The 17,938-nt window shown below is 44.8% G+C and overlaps 1 pseudogene; it reads left to right on the top strand.

The window, feature by feature from the left end:
* Positions 1–16,284: 16,284 nt before the first annotated feature.
* On the top strand, positions 16,285–16,402 carry LOC126238603 (5S ribosomal RNA; annotated as a pseudogene).
* Positions 16,403–17,938: the final 1,536 nt, after the last annotated feature.

Here is a 17,938-nt window from a genome sequence, read left to right as displayed (position 1 = left end):
GGTGATGGCTTCCTTGCAAGAATCGTTACTGGTGACGAAACCTGGGTTCACTTACACCAACCGGAAATGAAGAAAGCGAGCAAGGAATGGCGCCATTCCTCACTACCAAAACCAGAGGAGTTTCGAACAGAACTATCAGCATCGAACGTTATGCTGACTCACTTTGGGACGAAAATGGTGTCATTTTGGAGCATTACATGCATAGAGGACCACTGTCACTAGTGCGTCACACACAGATCTCCTAAAAAATTATATGCGGCCTGTAATCAAATCAAAGCGACGTCGATTGCTGTCAGCAGGTGTCCTTTTGCAACATGACAATGCAAGGCCCCACAATGCCCGTACAACAGTTGCAACAAGCACAGACCTGCATTTTGAGTGTCTTCCTCATCCACCATACTCACCAGACCTTGCCCCAAGTGATTTCCATATGCTTGGACCACTCAGAGACGCAATGGGAGGAAAGAAGTTCCGTTCTGATGAAGAGATACGCCACGGGGTGCATGAGTGGTTGCGCGTACTACCAAAAGAATTTTTTTCTAAAGGAATTTATGGACTTTGTAAGCGCTGAAGGACTTACATTGAGCATAGTGGAGATTTTGTTGAAAATTGATGCAGCTTTCTACCAATTCTGCACAATAAATAATATTTTAAAACAATATTTGAGGATTTCATTGGACTCACCCTCGTACATAAATGACAACAAAGATGGTTATAAACACTCATGATCAGGAAGAAATAAAACCCTGAAAAACTGGAGACAGGACGTTCACATTCACGGGACATGTAAGTTAGTATGTTCTGTAGCAATAATTGGCATTTCAGTCACCTCAGTTCATCATTCGTCTTGTTGCCTGGTAGGCACGGAGTCCGCTATGAGCCCTGATAACTTGTTCCATGCGTGATGGCACCGGCGCATATAAGGTGGGAATTGCGTCCTGTAATATAGCCATCCATGCTGCATTCAGCTGGTTCCAAAGCTACTCTGTGGTGGTTGGCATTGGGTCACAGCGCTGCACCCGTCGCTTCACCATATCCCAAACATTTTCCACTGGTGCCAAGTCTGATGATCTGGCGGGCCAAGGCACAAGGCTGAAATCCTGTGACACCAAGAAGGCACGAGTTCATCCAGCAACATGTGGTCATGCATTGGCTTGGGGGAGTTGTGCAGAAAAGGATGGCTAGGGGTCGAAGGATGTCATTCATGTAGATCATATTGGTCACAGTGCCCCGGACGCGCGCCAGCTGTGATTTGTGGTTGTAAACAATGGCATCATAAGACCTTGAATTGGCGCTATATGTTGTCTGCAAATGCAGTCACCGCGATACCGCTCCTCTGTGTGTGTGGAGAGCCAAAATGCGGCCATCATCTTTGTTATACCGGAGCCTAGGTAGCCCCTTATGGCCGGCAACCCATATTGCACCACAGAGGACGAGGTTGTCTATGCCCAAGGCGTACCAAAAGCACCACGGTAAACACCGGATATTTACATACAAGATAATGGAGACAGACATTCCGAGCACTACTTCCTCCAGGGGAAGCTCGAGCCACGACTTGCAAGAAGTATCACTACGCCAAAACCTGATTGGCTGGAGACAGCTATATAGGGGCTAGAACCAGCCCCGAAGATCCCATCATCTGTCCAGTTTCCCCCACCTGCTCTCGGCTGTGGTATGTCACATTTGCCAACTTTTTAGTGCAGTGCTCCAGTGAATGTTCAGTGTTGTTCGTCTTTCTGGTGTTGCGAACAGAAACCATGCTGTCGCTGGATGTGAATTTTATGTCTTTTGCGAACAGAAACCAGACTGTCGCCGTGTTTTTTAATTGCCTGTCTATTATTTTACCTGTCTGCTTCGCAAGTATTTTATTAGCATCATCATCCCTTTGTTCTATGTTTTAAGTTCTACGACTTTTTCGCCATGTTACTATTTACGTCTCCGATTTTATCGCCTGTTTTTATTATTTGTTCTTTTCATCTTTTTAACACAAAGTCTGTAGGCTGAAGAGCGGCATACTAAGCTGCTGCCAGCCCGCCTCCTTCTGGGGGAACCGAAATTCAATAAAGAAAAAAAAACGAAGTTCAGTTCACGCCGGATGCCGACCTAGTGTAGGTCTTCGTCTCGGAATTGGACTATTACTAGTGTCTGAGTGTGTTACCACGGATCTTTGTTGAAAATTAGAAGCGAACTTTTGTTCGCCTCAATTAGGAGACTTTTACTGGCATCGTTGTTGTTACCTTTCGTTTGTTTGTACAGTCATCAACCTTGTGACTTACATCAATAAAAGTTGTGTTTGTGAAAAACTGCGAATTGTCAGTCACAACAATCTTCAAATAAACAGAGCCTGGATTCATCCGAAAACACTATCTGAAGCCACGGCAGTTAAACTCTGGGCATGCAATTTGTAGGAAAAATACCGATCCATCTGTCCTAATTTAGGTCGACGTCAGACGTTGAGCACCTGAAGATGACTGCTTAGCGGTAGAAATGTTACGAAACGTGTTGCCTGCTGACTTCTGTCTCTGGCTCTTCGGGTCGACGTCTGTTGGACGATTTTTCTCACATTAACGCCCACCAGCAGAGCCGAACGGAGCTTTGAGAATACCAGACACTCCGGCTGGGAAAAGATCAGGAAAATCGTCAAACAAGCATCGGCTGTAGAAACCGAGGCAAAAGCATTAATGTTGTATTTTCAGGAAAAAATGGACTCTGCGATTCGCTTACAACTTCGGAATCATGCTATCAATCATGAAAATTTAGAAAGGGTCACATAAAATAATTTCTATGTACTTAAATCGCTGCGTAAGTTAGGTCTGAATTTCCTTCTCTGGTGCTGTCTTCGTTATTACAGTTCTGACCTAAAAAAATTAATAAAACCCACCGCAGCAATTTTCTCACTGGCAGCGCATACATTTTACTGTCATTTTGCTTATAATATGGAAAGTTTCTTTGTAAATGTGATAGCCACATTGTCAATGTCACTCATGCAGCTCTTTTTCCTGCAGGTACGTATGACGTCACATGCTCTACAGCGGTTTTTTCGATCCAGCCGAACATAAGGAGACTGTATAATAACGCAACCTATCTGGTAAGTCGAATAACTTGTAACTTATGTACCCAGTGCAAATTAAATTTCATGTGCATAGAATAGACGATCAAACTTTTCAAACACTGCTTGTACATGGAGGTACCTGTGTCGCTGTGAGTCAGTATAGAGCGTTGACCGATACGTGGTCGGCGGTTTAACTGCGAAGTGAAATAAGGTTGATGAGTTTGAAGAGAGCCTGTCTAGCTACATTAATCGCCAACTGTTGGCCGTTTCCGGATGGAGTGCAGTTTCACAAAAACAGTAGTGGCTTTGATGCCGGAAATTTGATGAGGACATAAAATATGGGCGAGGCGGACAAACATCAGACACGGCCACCTCACAAGGGAACCTCCCCATCGCACCCCCCACAGATTTAGTTATAAGTTGGCACAGTGGATAGGCCTTGAAAAACTGAACACAGATCAATCGAGAAAACAGGAAGAAGTTGTGTGGAACTATGAAAAAATAAGCAAAATATACAAACTGAGTAGACCATGCGAAGATAGCCAACATCAAGCATGATCTGATCGCAGCAGCGCCGTGGTCCCGTGGTTAGCGTGAGGATCTGCGGAACGAGAGGTCCTTGGTTCAAGTCTCCCTCGAGCGAAAAATTTTTCTTTATTTTCGCAAAGTTGTGATCTGTCCATTCGTTCATTGACGTCTCTGTTCACTGTAATAAGTTTAGTGTCTGTGTTTTTCGACCGCACCGCAAAACCGTGCGATTAGTAGACGAAAGAACGTGACTCTTCAATGAGAACCGAAAACATTTGTTCGCAAGGTCATAGGTCAACCGATTCCTCCACAGGAAAACACGTCTGATATATTCTATACGACACTGGTGACGGCATGTGCGTCACATGACAGGAATATGTTGTCGACCCACATTACTTGTACACTTGGCGAATAGGTAAAAACATTCTTCTACGTTGCCCGATTTAGGTTTTCTTGTGGATGTGATAATTACTCCCAAAAAAGTGGTGAAAACATAAGAGTTTGTCACATAAACTGCAAAAAATGAATCCAACAGTTTCACAGTCGCTCACTTTACCTTTTGCTCTGTTAAAACAAATGTTTTTAACGTTTTCAAATTTTTCCGTGTGTAGACCGTCAAATCCTGCATATGTCCAAGCAAATCTGAACATGTCCTGGAATTTTGGAGAGCGAAGTTGATTATGTGTGAGTGCCTGAACTTTGATAATTGTCTGAAAATAAAAAATTAAAATTTTCGCTGAAAGGAAGATTTGAACCAACGACCTCTCGCTCCGCAGCTGCTCACGCTAACCACGGGACCACGGCGCTGCTGGCTAGAGTCTCTCCGAGATGTTGCCTTGTCGGATGACAACGTGTGCTGTCTCGAAACGTTGATTCAAGCCAGTCATAGTATTAATCGGAAGAAATCTGCACACGAACTTCGAATAGGGGTGAAAATTGTCTAGTCGCAAGCTTTTGTACAATTTTTGGGGGCGTGACCTGAACAACGCACTGGCAGTCGCCACTAGTGCGGTGTGAGTGTCCAGGACGTTGGAGTTTAAAGCTCACATAATTATAATTTTCTTGAATAACTCAAAAACCGTGGCTGCTAGCGAATGTGCTTCTGAATACACGATCAGACTACATTAAATTTTCTACAAGAAAGGTCCTATTCATTTTCCCTCCAGGGCAAATAATTTACGCGTTGCAGGACATGGAAAAATAGCAGACTACTAAAAAATGATGTTTTATTGATACAAAATTTCCGTTTGCTGTTAAATGAAAGTGGGTGAAGAACAAATACATTTCCTACTCCCATTAATGTGGCCACCTGCCAAAAGCCCAAGTAAGCACCATTTACAGTGCGGACCGCTGCAGGACGTGCAGAAAGAGAGTTTTAGAATGCACCGACGGGGATGTGGTGGAGCCATGCCGATTCCACCATAACAAACAACACTAGGCTTCTCGGTTTTGAGAATCTTTGGCGCGAACAGCCTGATACAGGTGGTCCCACGGACTCTCGACTAGGCTTACATCCCAGGACGTTGGTGTCCAGGGAAGTACGATGAACTAATCCCGGTGCTCTTCGAACCACGCACATATACAGTGAGCCGAGTAATGCTTTCCATTGTCCTGCTGGTACATGCCATCGTGCCGAGAGAAAGCAAACTACGCGTAGTGGTTGATATGGTCCCCAAAGATAGACGACTACTTACTTTGATCTAATACGCCTTGAAGAATGACGGGATCACCCAGAGAATGCGCTCTAGCCGGGACTCTTTCCAACTGTTGTTGCAAGAAGTTTGCTTCTAGACGTTTCACGCCCTGAACGCCAACGTTCATCTTTCCAATGGAGCACAAAAGGTGATTAATCTGGAAAGGCTTCCTGTTTCCACTCAGTGGACGTCCAGCTGCGGTCCTGGAGTGCAAATTCCAGCCTTCGTCGCCAATGTACGCAGTCAACATAGATGAATGAACAAGGTGCCTGCTGCAGAGGCCCATAGGAAACGATGTTCGCTGCATGGTCGTTGAGAGGAAACTGTTGATAGCCTCCTGGTTCAGCTGAGCGGCCTGACGTTCAACATTTGCATGTCTATTCGCTCGCACCAATCTGAGCAGCCGTCATTCACCTCTGTCATCAACGTCCATGGTGCACCACATTTGTCTTGGCGCCTGTTTTGGATAGCCCCATTTTTCCATGCACGTTATACTGTACCCAAGGCGGCAGGCAAACAGTCTACAAACTTAACCGTTTTTGGAACGCTTTCACCCTTGACAAAAAAAGCCAATGGTCATGCCCTATTGGACGTCAAATAAATCGCACAGTTTTCGCTTTTCGACAACGAATGCACTTTTGTCCGCATCCCTCGACACGCTTTAAGTATACTCCACTGTTAGTGCTGCCACCTGATGTCTGAGAGCGGTTATTACATGTTGACGTGGAACGTAGGCGGTGATCACATTAATGTGGCCGGCCGAAGTGGCCGTGCGGTTAAAGGCGCTGCAGTCTGGAACCGCAAGACCGCTACGGTCGCAGGTTCGAATCCTGCCTCGGGCATGGATGTTTGTGATGTCCTTAGGTTAGTTAGGTTTAACTAGTTCTAAGTTCTAGGGGACTAATGACCTCAGCAGTTGAGTCCCATAGTGCTCAGAGCGATTTTTTGAACACTAATGTGACTCAACCGCGTATGCCGGACGGGGTGACCGAGCGGTTCTAGGCGCTACAGTCTGGAACCGCGCGACCGCTACGGTCGCAGGTTCGAATCCTGCCTCGGGCATGGGTGTGTGTGATGTCCTTAGATTGGTTAGGTTTAAGTAGTTCTAAACTCTAGGGGACTGATGACCGCAGTAGTTACGTCGCATAGTGCTTAGAGCCATTTGAACCATTTGAACAGCGTATTAAAAGTACGTACCACGTTTAAGTGCAGTATAGTCGTGTCACGAGACATTGTCTGCTGGGAAGTTTCTCTTGTTTACTGTCATACTATACTGACTACCAAAAATCGTTTCTAATGTGCTGAGGAACTTCTCTAGTTCCTCTTTCGTCTTGTGACTACAGCAGTATGTAAACATATACATTTAGAAAATTGTAATTTTATTAAAGCAGCACCCGTCGCCTATGCTGAACAAGATTTCGGGAGGCTTCCCTTGCCTGTCAGACGAATGACAAACGCTCTCAAAAAAATGTTCAAATGTGTGTGAAATCTTATGGGACTTAACTGCTAAGGTCATCAGTCCGTATGCTTACACACTACTTAACCTAAATCATCCTAAGGCCAACCACACACTCCCATGCCCGAGGGAGGACTCGAACCTCCACCGGGACCAGCCGCACAGTCCATGACAGCAGCGTGTAAGACCGCTCGGCTAATCCCGACAAACGCTCTCCATTCAGTCCCAATTGCGAACGCCTTCTGTCCCAGTATCACCCCACCTGCATTTGGCTGAAAAGAATCGCGACTCTACAGTAAGTCCGTTTTAAAACACTTCGCTTTACTCCTTGGAGTAGAAAATGAAAAGTATAAGAAAAAAAGGAAAGAAAACCAGACGATACCTAGTTAAACTAAAATTTCCCTCTTGTACCACGGCTGATAAGAGCGGGAGATGTATGTTTAATGCACTGATACATTTTGCTGCTGTTGTAAGACATCTGTCATGAAAATAAGGTTCAGGAAGAATAGACCGGACAGGGGCTGCCTTACCACAACCCTCAAGATTTTTCTATCAGGGGTCACCTCAAAAATGAAATGTGCAGCATTGCTGTTGATACGATTGCAAAATGGAGCAGAGAACCAGATTCTTGTGAAGCTTTACGAGATGACTCGAACGTGTTCGACAGCATTCGTGAATCACTGTGGACGCTATTGCAGCAGTGCAACCGAATGCGAGGAAGACACGTGGACTGCATCGTTATCAGTGTCAAAAGCACTCATTATGTTTCACCAGGTGCTACCAGGGAACACAACAGAAAGATTATATTCCAGTGCCTGTGTTGTTCAGAAGAACAACACGTTCCTTCGGTGGTATGCATCGAACAGACGCTGCGTGTACTACAGCCGTTATGAAATACATGAAATTTATTCGCAGTTGCGAATACGAACAACCATCAGCTATATATTGGGATAACGGGCAGGTAATCGAAACCGGATCTCCCGCTTTGAACGAGAGGTCGTCTTAACAGCTACGGCTGCTCGTACACGTCTCACAGCCAAGCCCAAACTTCCATATGTCGTCGTTAGTGTGTCACAGCCGGTACTCGTACACACATTATGTAATTCTCGTACAGTAGAGGACATTTTTACTGGAACTCGTTGCTTGGTATGAGCGGATAAATACGATATTGCAATGCCTGTGTTGTCAAGAAGAACGATGTGCGGCGACTACAGCCGATATGAAATACATTAAAATACATTTCAGTATAACAGAGAGGCATTGAAGGAACCTTTAATCACTGTTAAAACTTGCAATTCGGTATGGTATACATTTTACCTTACAGAGATGTATCCGAAATTTTGTTATCAGTTGGAGGATGCGTAATTACAATTTTATTGCAATTGTAATGGGTTACACGCCGATGTGGCGTCAGAGGAATAGACCTAGGAGAACCTTTACGTTGGCCTCCAGTACCGCCTCGTTCACTACAGAACTCTCACGTACTGACACACCTTTTTCTTATAGTGTCGAGTCTCCTGAACTCTGTTTTCGACATTAATTTTGATCCACGCTATGTACCCAACATGTTTTAGAGAGAGAAATACGGTTCTGTTGCAACAATTTATATTTAAGATCCCTCATCGTTTTTTATACAAAAATGGCCACACAATCTATGTGCTGAAAATGGAAGCGCAGAGAGTGCATGTAAGGACACAGTGAATAACAGTGCCTACCAAACTTACACGGTGTCCTAGGAGGAACAGTTAACATTCAGGAATGTGACAGGAACGATCATTCGTAGCACAAAAGAACTGGCCCCGTGTTCATCTTCGCTACTGTGAAAAGTAGCGAAGATGAACACGGGGCCATATTTCTTAAGGTACACAGATAGAGCCCATGTTTACTGGATACTATTTTTCTTCTTTCGGCCCATACGACCACCTATAAAACATGGAAAGGAAAGATCGCGTAGCCGAAGAAATTTGTTTAACAGGTACAAACTCCACTCGCTCGTATTTGAACCTCCATACGTGTTTCTCAGTTCAGCTGCGATTCTGTAGAACGTGGTAAAGGTGACGTACAGTATACTTGTCAAACCTTCCCACTGGAGACTGTGCTGGTTAAGATGATCCTCTCTTGGATTCAAAATGGTTCAAATGGCTCTGAGCACTGTGCGACTTAACTTCTGAGGTCATCAGTCGCCTAGAACTTAGAACCAATTAAATCTAACTAACCTAAGGACATCACACACATCCATGCCCGAGGCAGGATTCGAACCTGCGACCGTAGCGGTCGCCCGGTTCCAGACTGTAGCGCCTAGAACCACACGGCCACTACGGCCGGCTCTCTTGGATTACCTTAGTGAATTGGTGTGTAGAGGTATTCTCCTATCTCGTGACGCTCTCGTAGAAGATGTTCCCAAAAGCAGATCTGGTAACGCATTGGATTCTTCAGAAGACGAAAGTAGATGATAATATAATAATAATTAGTTGCGTGGCTAGCTAGTGTATGATCCGTTTATTTGAAAACGCCGTAAAATAGTAACGGATCAGTATCATGAAACGATTCCTTTCATAAAGTTAATAAGTTCCGAGAGCAGTATCTGAATAGTGTGTGTCACTGACTCTCATACTCGTATATGAACGGGCTCAGAATACATCCTGTCTTGCTTACATCGTAACAGTTTGTAGCTTTTCGTGGGGTATTCGAAAAATCTATTTACTGAATTCTCTAGTTTACTGTGTGGTGTTATTGTTATGGTGAAGCCCTCACGACCTTCAGTCTCCTCATCATATTACCTCTGTAAAAAATCGGACTTCAGTCACTAATATTTGAAAAAGTAAAATCGGAGCTTCGTACTAGAACCCTAATGTGTCCCACACATTTTTACTGTCGAGTAAGATCCGTTCCCCATTCCACTCTCATGATTCAAAATCTCGCCATACGGTCAGGTTGCTGCTTCTGCCTCTGTGGGGACCGCTTCCTTCTCACTGCCGGCTTATTCTGAGCACTGCTAATACAGTGAGTTTCACTAAACGTAAAATTTGGAAAACTAAATACCGCTCAAAACAATGGACACCTCAAACAGTATGGAAGATGATGGAGAGCTCATACCCCATAAGGTATGGACTTTAGAGCCCATATTACTAGACTCTTCTGGTTTCGAATGATCGTTCCTGTCATATCCCTGAATACTGACTATTCCTCTTGTGCCAACCTGTATTTACAGGACAATGTGTCGAGCGTAGAACAATAATTGCCTTAAGCATCGGTAACGTAGCGACTTCCTGCATTTTGTACTGTATTTTTGATTTTTTCATCATTATTCCTTCATTAGAGACAGGAAAGCGAACAAATGGAGATCCTGTTGCTCTTTTGCGCCGTATATTATTCTTATATAGCACTGTTGGAACACTTTTTATTCCTTCAGTGAGATTACCTAGTGTTTCCTGAGGATCTGGGATTTTGCTGTCCCTTTCTTTTCGCGTGTGATCTGCACAAATGCTAAGCGAAACCTCTCTAAAACCTCAGTACGGGTCTCATAGTTCTGTTGCTGTTTTGTTTCTGCGTAGTTCTTTCACTTACTTTCCTCATCTCGTGTTGCGTTTTCTAATACGTCATTTAGTGTATACCTATTTTCGCAATTAGTTCTAGGGATCGCTTTCTTATTGGTATTGTTTCTGTGTTCCTACAGACAATTTTTTTGGTGGTCTAGGGGTTCATTTTTGTTGTTAGTCTAAGTATTTTCCTGTGCCGCCATTACTCTTTGCGCGTTGGTTTTCTGTGGCATCCATACTAGGCCAGCTAGTTCCAAATTGGGTCACTCCATGTCTACACAACTTTGTCCTTGTTTGTCACATTTGTTCTACTTGTTAGTATTCATAGTAAGTTTTGCCTAACTTCGACACTGTTATCTGATGTCCTTTGTGTTGTGATTCCATTTTCTAAGGCTGTCTGACCCCACAGGTTTTGTTTTGCGTATTTTGTTTTTTGGTTCTTATTTTGTATTGCTTTGTTGTGAGTGAAGATTATCGATTGCGTCTTTTCGGCGTTAGGCTTCATTTTCCAGAAGCCGAGGCAGTGCTCGGATTGGGTTAAATAACTCTGAGAACTGTTATGATTTTGTTTATCGGTAGTTCTACATGCAGTGAGGCAACCCTTGAAAAAATACGATGCGATCTGCAGACATATTATTAACTGCTGTCTGAAATATTGAATTATGATATTTCTATTCACCTAGAATTCTTAATCAAATTCCCCGCTGACCGCCCATAAGAATATGGTGTTGCTCATGTCATATGACTTTGTAGGCAAGTTTTCAGACTAGACTCGCATTCGGAAGGACGACGGTTCAATCCCGCGTCCGGCCATTCTGATTTAGGTTTTCCGTGATTTCCCTAAATCGCTCCAGGCAAATGCCGGGATGGTTCCTTTGAAAGGGCACGGCCGACTTCCTTCCCCATCCTTCCCTAACCCTATGAGACCGATAACCTCGCTGTTTGGTCTCTTCCCCCAAACAACCAACCAACCAACCAAGTTTTCAGGAAAGATGTGTTTTTAATTTTGTCTGACAGAAATGATAATTTACCAATAGGTTTCCATTGCAGTGTAGGTCGAGTATTTGTCAGGAGTACAACTTCATGTTGTATGCAGTTACTTTATGTCAGTGAATTTAATTGGACTGACATACCTAAGTGTACTCCATGGCGAAAGAGTTTTTAAGTAACGTAAGGCCACATGAGCAGTATGTACAACATACAGGGTGGTCCATTGATCGTGACCGGGTCAAATTTCTCACGAAATAAGAGTCAAACGAAAAAACTACAGAGAACGAAACTCGTCTAGCTTGTAGGGGGAAACCAGACGGCGCTATGGTTGGCCCGCTAGATGGCGCTGCCATAGGTCAAACGGATATCAACTGCGTTTTCTTTAAATAGGAACCCCCATATTTTGTTACATATTCGTGTAGTACGTAAAGAAATATGAATGTTTTAGTTGGACCACTTTTTTCGCTTTCTGATATGGTGCTGTAAGAGTCACAAACATATGGCTCACAATTTTAGACGAACAGTTGGAAACAGGTAAATTTTTAAAATTAAAATACAGAACGTAGGTACGTTTGAACACTGTTTCGGTTGTTTATATGTGATGCGTGTTCCTTTGTGAACTTATCATTTCTGAGAACGCATGCTGTTACAGCGTGATTACCTGTAAATACCACATTAATGCAATAAATGTTCAAAATGACGATCGTCAACCTTAATGCATTTCGCAATACGTGCAACGACATTCCTCTCAACAGCGAGTAGTTCGCCTTCCGTAATGTTCGCACATGCATTGACAATGCGCTGATGCATGTTGTCAGGCGTTGTCGGTGGATCACGATAGCAAATATCCTTCAACTTTCCCCACAGATAGAAATCCGGGGACGTTAGATACGGTCAACGTGCGGGCCATGGTATGGTGCTTCGACGATCAATCCATCTGTCATGAAATATGTTATTCAATACCACTTCAACCGCACGCGAGCTATGTGCCGGACATCCATCATATTGGAAGTACATCACCATTGTGTCATACAGTGAAACATCTTGTAGTAACATCGGCAGAACATCACGTAGGAAATCAGCATACGTTACACCATTTAGATTGCCATCGATAAAATGGGGGCAGTTATCCTTCCTCCCATAATGCCGCACCATACATTAACCCGCGAAGGTCGCTGATGTTCCACTTGTCGCAAGCCATCGTGGATTTTCCGTTGCCCAATAGTGCATATTATGCCGGTTTACGTTACCGCTGTTGGTGAATGACGCTTCGTCGCTAAATAGAATGCGTGCAAAAAATCTGTCATCATCCCGCAATTTCTCTTGTGCTCAGTGGAAAAACTGTACACGACGTTCAAAGTCGTCGCCATGCAATTCGTGCAGCATAGAAATATGGTACGGGTGCAATCGATGTTGATGTAGCATTCTCAACACAGACCATTTTGAGATTCCCGATTCTCGCGCAATTTGTCTTCTACTGACATGCGGATTAGCCACGACAGCAGCTAAAACACCAACTTGAGCATCATCATTTGTTGCAGGTCGTGGGTGACGATTCACACGTGGATGAACACTTCCTATTCGCTTAAATAACGTAACTATCCGGCGAACGGTCCGGACACTTGGATGATGTCGTCCAGGATACCGACAGCATACATAGCACACGCCCGTTGGGCATTTTGGTCACAATAGCCATACATCAACACGATATCGACCTTTTCCGCAGTTGGCAAACGGTCCGTTTTAACAGGGGTACTGTATCACGAAGAAAATACCGTCCGCATTGGCGGAATGTTACGTGATGCCACGTACTTATACGTTTGTGACAATTACAGCGCCATCTATCACAAAGCGTAAAAAGTGGTCTACCTAAAACATTCATATTTCTTTACGTACTACATGTGATAAAAAAAGGGGGGGGGTTCCTATTAAAAAACGTAGTTGATATCCGTTTGACCTATGGCAGCGCCATCTAGCGGGCCAACCATAGCGCCATCTGGTTTCCCCCTTCAAGCCAGACGAGTTTCGTTCTTTGTAGTTTTTTCGTTTGATGCTTATTTCGTGCGATATTTCGCCCAGTAAATATCAATGGACCACCCTGTATACTCTGAAGAACACTTTGAGGTACACGGCAAAAGTTACGTCCCATTATACTAGGGATTAGGGCGTCTTCCGATTCCATTCTCGCGTTAAACACGGGATGAAGCATTGCTTAAATCTCTCTGTGCGTACTGTAACTAGTGTAATCTAATCTTCGCAGTACGTACGGGAGCGATAAGTAGGGTATATATACGGCCTAGTCAAATTAATGTGATCACTGCCTTTGTTAGACGTCAGCGAACAATAACCGCTCGCAGGTGGTAAGTGGCAGGACTAAGAGTGGAGGTTACATAAAGCGTGTCTGGAGGACACGGACAAGAGTGCGGTCATTGTAGTAATGCGGAAATGGCTCTGAGCACTATGGGACTTAACATCTGAGGTCATCAGTCCCCTAGAACCTAGAACTACTTAAACCTAACTAACCTAAGGACATCACACTCATCCATGCCCGAGGCAGGATTCGAACCTGCGACCCTAGCGGTCGCGTGGTTCCAGACTGAAGCGCCTAGAACCGCTCGGCCACACCGAATGCGGAAAGGGAACGATTTATTTGACATCAAAAAAGGTATAATCTTTGGCTTTCAGGCCAAGGGTGCAAGCATTTCCTAAACTGTTAAAGTTGTAAGCTGTTCTTGTGCCGCCTTGTTCGATGTATACCGTGCATCGCAAAGTGGCACTACCCAAAACTGACTCCGAAGCAACTGTGGCGCATTACGGGCCACAGATGACAAGTGTGAATGACATATCCGGAGACTACGGGGGAACAGATGTGCAACTGTTGAGCAAGTGACAGCACAGATGAACCAAGGTGCTACCAATAGTATCTCCTCGACGAGCCTTCAGCGAACTTTGTCGCGCTGGGGCCTCTGCAACAGGTATCTGGTTCATGCACACATGCTGACTGCCGTTCATGGGCAAAGAAGGCTGGAAGTTGCACGCCAGTACAGCAACTGGACATCCAGTGAGGGGCCACAGAAGGTACACTACTGCTCATTAAAATTGCTACACCAAGAAGAAATGCAGATCATAAACGGGTATTCATTGGACAAATATATTATACTACAACTGACATGTGATTACACTTTCACGCAATTTGGGTGCATAGATCCTGAGAAATCAGTACCCAGAACGACCACCTCTGGCCTTAATAACGGCCTTGATACGCCTGGGCATTGAGTCAAACAGAGCTTGGATGGCGTGTACAGGTACAGCTGCCCATGCAGCTTCAACGCGATACCACAGGTCATCAAGAGTAGTGAGTGGCGTATTGTCATGAGCTAGTAGCTCGGCCACCATTGACCAGACGTTTTCAGTTCGTGAGAGTTGTGGAGAATGTGCAGTATCTGTGTCAATAAAGGCTCGTACATGCGGTCGTGCATTATCCTGCGGAAATGTAGGGTTTCGCAGGGATCGAAAGAAGAGTAGAGCCACGGGTCGTAACACATCTGAAATGTAACGTCCGCTTTTCAAAGTGGCGTCATTGCGAACACGAGGTGACCGAGACGTGTAACCAATGGCACCCCACACTATTACGCTGGGTGATACGCCGGTATGGCGGTGACGAATACACGCTTTCCATCTGTGTTCACCGCGATGTCGCCAAACACGTATGCGACCATCAAGATGCTGTAAACAGAACTTGGATTCATCCAAAACAAATGACGTTTTGCCATTAGTGCACTCAGGTTCGTCGTTGAGTACACCATCGCAGGCTCTCCTGTCTGTGATGCAACGTCAAGGGTAACCCCAGCCATGGTCTCCTAGCTGATAGTCCATGGTGCTGTAAACGTCGTCGAACTGTTCGTGCAGATGGTTGTGGTCTTGCAAACGTCCCCATCTGTTAACTCAGGGATCGAGAGGTTGCTGCCCGATCCGTTACAGCCATGCGGATAAGATGCCTGTCATCTTGACTGCTAGTGATACGAGGCCGTTAGGATCCAGCAGGGCGTTCCGCATTGCCCTTCTGAACCCACCGATTCCATATTCTGCTAACAGTCAAATGGTTCAAATGGCTATGAGCACTATGGGACTTAATTTCTGAGGTCATCAGTCCCCTAGAACTTAGAACAACGTAAACCTAACTAACGTGAAGACATCACACACATCCATGCCCGAGGCAGGATTCGAACCTGCGACCGGAGCAGTCGCGCAGTTCCAGACTGTAGTGCCTAGAGCCGCTCGGCCACTCCGGCCGGCTGCTAAGTCATTGGATCTCGACCAACGCGAGCAGCAATGTGGCGATACGATAAACCGCAATCGCGATAGGCTACAATCCGACCTTTATCAAAGTCGGAAACGTGATGGTACGCATTTCTCCTCCTTACACGAGTTATCACAATAAAGTTTCACCAGGCAACGCCGGTCAACCGCTGTTCGTGTATGAGAAATCGGTTGGAAACTTTCCTCGTGTTAGCACGTTGTCGGTGTAGCCACCGACGCCAGCCTTGTGTGAATGGTCTGAAAAGCTAATTATTTGCATATCACAGCATCTTCTTCCTGTCCGTTAAATTTCGCGTCTGTACCACGTCATGTTCGTGGTGTAGCAATTTTAATGGCCAGTAGTGTATTTTAAGGTGGCTGATGTGTTGTGGTCCGTCGGCGAGTAGGGCCCTGGAATTGTCGGATTGATCGAGACCGCAGGAGGGACCGTTAGGATCTGGGCAATGGTGTTGTGGCATTCCCTGCGTGATTTCGTCGTTCAGGAAGGCACAATAGATCAGCACAAGTATTTATCTATCCTTGGGACCACGGCCACCCTTACACGCAGTTTGTGTTTTCCTCATCACGATGGCATCTACCAGCAGGACAATGCAACGTGTCACAGTGTACAGTGTACGTGCGTGGTTCCAAAAGCACCACGACGAGGTTACCTTACTCCCCTGGCCACCAAACTCCCCGGATTTAAACCCAGTAGAGAATCTGTGGGCCAACGGCCTTGCCGCAGTGGTAACACCGGTTCCCGTCAGATCACCTAAGTTAAACGCTGTCGGTCTGGGCTAGCACTTAGATGGGTGACCATTCGGTCATCCGAGAGCTGTTGGCAAGCGGGGTGCAATTAGCCCTTGTGAGGCAAGCCGAGGAGCTACTTGATTGAGCAGAAGCGGCTCCGGTCTCGTAAACTGACATACGGCCGGGAGAACGGTGTTCTGACCACACGCCGCTCCATATCCGCATCCAGTGACGCCTGTGGGCTAAGGATGACACGGCGGTCGGTCGGTACCGTTGGGCCTTCATGACCTGTTCGGACGGAGTTTACTTTTGTTATAGAGAATCTGTGGCACCACCTCGATCGAGCTGTTTGCGACTTGGATACCAACCGAGAAACGTAGCGGAGCTCTAGCTCCAGCACTGGGGTTCGGCACGCCTCCACATCACTGACGGTGTCATACTGAACCTCACTGACTCACTTTCTACACGTCCGAGCTGCAAAAGGTGGCTACTCACGCTTTTGACAGGAGGTCACATTAATGTGAGTGGACTGTTTAGTATATTCGTAGCTCCATCACTTAAAGTTGGTTCTAGAAACTTTCGAAGTACGATTTCACGGTATTGTTTGCGTCTGTCTTGAAGTGTCTCTGCCAGCTCAGTTCTCTCAGCATCTGCATGGCGATGTCCGTCTGTTGAAACAAATGTATGACAATTCGTTAAGTTCTTCTTTGTATCCGTTCAGTGTACCGTGTTAGCCCTATTTGGTACGTTATCACACACTGAACAATATTTTTTATGCTGTGTCGCGTGAGTGTTTTGTTTGCAGTTTTCTTTGCAGACTGATTGCATTTGCCAAGTACTCTACAAATGAACCGCAGTCTGCCATTTGCTTTACCTACGACTGTAACGCCTGTACCTACGACGCTACGTGAAATATTAACCTTCGTGGCTTTTAAGAAATAAGAAGATTAATTTTTTCACGGTACTTTAATTTTTTCTACTTAACAACTAGGCCATCTTCCATCAGCATTTACAGTTGCGTGAATAATTTAATCACGGGCACGATTGCACGCGATAATAGCCACTACCCTTCCGAAACTAGTTATGAAGGGAATAAATTAAACTGCTGTGCCAAATTCTGATCGTTTTATTTTTTATTTCGTAATTGTCACGGAGCGCCACCAGCCTATATTTATAAAGGAGAGACTTTTTTATTATACTTGGTTGAAGTGCACACTGCCTGAAAAATTTTTGATGAAAAGAGCAGCGATATAAAATTACGTACACATAGAGGAGCTAGATTTTAATAACAAAATACGAATGATTCTTCATGATAACCACTTCTACTGAACATGAAATATTATTTTTTTTTAGAAACTTGAAGCAGATGTAGTCCGAAAAAGTAATGTACACGATTGCTGTAGCTAAATTCGAGTATTTTAGGGTTCCGACCTCAATCGATGAAAGCTGAATACTTACAATACCCTTTTTTTGTGCGCCTGTCTGTCTTTCCCACTGTTAGAAAACCCTTTTTTCAGGACTGTGTATTGATGAAGTTTGTCACATCCTAAGGTCTATGGTTGTTTAAAAAAGTCACGTTCGTAAGTCAGTACAATCAAACGATACGCCCACTTATGTCACCTATTTTGCA

Source organism: Schistocerca nitens, chromosome 2 (assembly GCF_023898315.1).
Source record: "Schistocerca nitens isolate TAMUIC-IGC-003100 chromosome 2, iqSchNite1.1, whole genome shotgun sequence".
In the NCBI taxonomy this organism is placed as follows: Eukaryota; Metazoa; Arthropoda; class Insecta; order Orthoptera; family Acrididae; genus Schistocerca; species Schistocerca nitens.
Note: the sequence above shows the minus strand (reverse complement) of the source record. Positions and strands in the feature narration are given on the sequence as shown.